The sequence below is a fragment of the Chiloscyllium punctatum genome, unplaced genomic scaffold, assembly GCF_047496795.1.
Source record: "Chiloscyllium punctatum isolate Juve2018m unplaced genomic scaffold, sChiPun1.3 scaffold_472, whole genome shotgun sequence".
NCBI classification, from domain to species: domain Eukaryota; kingdom Metazoa; phylum Chordata; class Chondrichthyes; order Orectolobiformes; family Hemiscylliidae; genus Chiloscyllium; species Chiloscyllium punctatum.
Genome location: NW_027310206.1, coordinates 15,001 through 17,500, shown reverse-complemented (window position 1 = coordinate 17,500; position 2,500 = coordinate 15,001). Strand labels below are relative to the sequence as shown.

The 2,500-nt window shown below is 61.1% G+C and overlaps 1 non-coding gene across 1 annotated transcript; it reads right to left on the bottom strand.

Annotated features, from left to right (window-relative positions):
- Positions 1-11: 11 nt before the first annotated feature.
- On the bottom strand, positions 12-165 carry LOC140472934 (5.8S ribosomal RNA). The gene has a single exon (XR_011957962.1). It is a non-coding gene; the product is annotated as a 5.8S ribosomal RNA (ribosomal RNA).
- Positions 166-2,500: the final 2,335 nt, after the last annotated feature.

The window sequence follows — 2,500 nt, the reverse complement described above, 5'->3', positions numbered from 1 at the left end:
TGATTGCCAAACGACCCTCAGACAGGCGTGGCCCCGGGAAGAACCCGGGGCCGCAAAGTGCGTTCAAAGTGTCGATGATCAATGTGTCCTGCAATTCACATTAATTCTCGCAGCTAGCTGCGTTCGTCATCGACGCACGAGCCGAGTGATCCACCGTCAAGAGTTGTCTGAGTTTGTTTTAGGTCTCTCCCTCGCCAGAGGAAAGCGACCCGGACCGCACATACGCTCCCCACCTTGAGCTACAGCCACCTGCACGCCGGCGTGCGGGCGGAGCAGGGTGGCGTGAAGCGATGGGGAGCACCATCCTGGTGCGGCCCGCAGAAACATACGTCTATTGGGGGGAGGAGGACAGGGCGCCCAAGAGGCGATGCGTGCCCCAACGCACCGCAGCGACGGAGGCAGGATCACCGCCACCATGTCGCCCGCCTAGTATCACGAGGCGTGCAGCAGCTTTGCCCTAGGAAAAGCAGAGGCGGGAACGGGCACCGGCCATCGGTTCGGCAGCGTCACTGACGCGTGCACGTGGCGGCGTGTCGGCGAGCGGACTTCCTGCGAGGAGGCGGGGGCGGCACTCGCCCGAGCAGACGCCCGCCCGGCCCAGCCACCGCCGAGGTGGACTGGGAGTCGCGGCAACGGCTCGTCATACTCGTTCCCACACTCACAGCGCAGCTTGCCCGCAAGCCACCGACCACCGATCGACGCCAGGCGCCCCGACCGAGAGCGGGATCGCTCGTTCGCCCTGCTGGCAGTTCGCTGGGGATCACTACTGCACGGAGCTCGGAGACCGACGGGCGGCAACTCGAGAGTCTTTAAACCACCACCCCCATCCCGCAAGTGCAAAGAGGCTGTATACGCACAGACGGGTGAGGGGAATAGGTACCCCGTCGGGTTTGAAGGGAGCGTGACTAGATAGCAACGATGTAAACCCAGCCGATTTGGGAGCGAAAGACCGGCGCCTGCATCACCGGCTTCGTTTCCCGTGGCTGGAGAGTACACCGAAACCCTCCGTCTGTCGCGAGCTCCCGACGACGCGGTGCCGCCAAGCAGCAGGGCCGGACCTGGTGTGGCTCCCCTCGTCGATCACAGACCGGTCGGCACTACTGACGAGACGGTGGAACGGGCTTCGCCCCTTGTGACGAAGGGTGATGCGAACCCGCCCGCCCGCGTGCGTTCGGGGTGGACTCGGCAAACGGAGATTTGAAATCGGAAAGTGTCCTCCTGCCCCGCGCAGGTAGGCGCCCAACAGTTGTGGGGGGTTTGGCGGTGACCACGGCTGCAGGGCCTGCTACCCCGACGAGCTCTCCTGCTGGCCCCGAAACCACCCTCGCGAGACAAGTTGAAACGGAAACGGGCGTACCCCCAAGCCGACGATCCTTTCTTATTTGTTACTTTTTTTTTCACTTGCTCGAGTTGTGGGGATTTGGCGGTGACCACGGCTGCAGGGCCTGCTACCCCGACGAGCTCTCCTGCTGGCCCCGAAACCACCCTCGCGAGACAAGTTGAAACGGAAACGGGCGTACCCCCAAGCCGACAGAGATCCTTTCTTATTTGTTACTTTTTTTTTTCACTTGCTCGAGTTGTGGGGGTTTGGCGGTGACCACGGCTGCAGGGCCTGCTACCCCGACGAGCTCTCCTGCTGGCCCCGAAACCACCCCCGCGAGACAAGGTGAATCGGAAACGGGCGTACCCCCAGCCGATAATGATCCTTTCTTATTTGTTACTTTTTTTTTTCACTTGCTCGAGTTGTGGGGGTTTGGCGGTGACCACGGCTGCAGGGCCTGCTACCCCGACGAGCTCTCCTGCTGGCCCCGAAACCACCCTCGCGAGACAAGTTGAAACGGAAACGGGCGTACCCCCAAGCCGACGATCCTTTCTTATTTGTTACTTTTTTTTTTCACTTGCTCGAGTTGTGGGGGTTTGGCGGTGACCACGGCTGCAGGGCCTGCTACCCCGACGAGCTCTCCTGCTGGCCCCGAAACCACCCTCGCGAGACAAGTTGAAACGGAAACGGGCGTACCCCCAAGCCGACAGAGATGCTTTCGCTCCTGTTACTTTTTTTTCACTTGCTCGAGTTGTGGGGGTTTGGCGGTGACCACGGCTGCAGGGCCTGCTACCCCGACGAGCTCTCCTGCTGGCCCCGAAACCACCCTCGCGAGACAAGTTGAAACGGAAACGGGCGTACCCCCAAGCCGACAGAGATCCTTTCGTACTTGAACCAACACAAAGTTTGTCACGTTTTATTTTTACGAGTGATCGACCGTCAAGATTTGTCTCTGAGTTTGCTTAAGGTCTCTCCCTCGCCAGAGGAAAGCCACCCGGACCGCACATACACTCCCCACCTTTAGCAGCAGCCACCTGCACGCCGGCGTGCGGGCGGAGCAGGGTGGCGTGAAGCTGTGGGGAGCACCAGCCTGGTGCGGCCCGCAGAGACATACATCTATTGGTTGAAAAAAAACAGGGCGCCCAAGAGGCGATGCGTGCCCCAACGCACCGCAGCGAC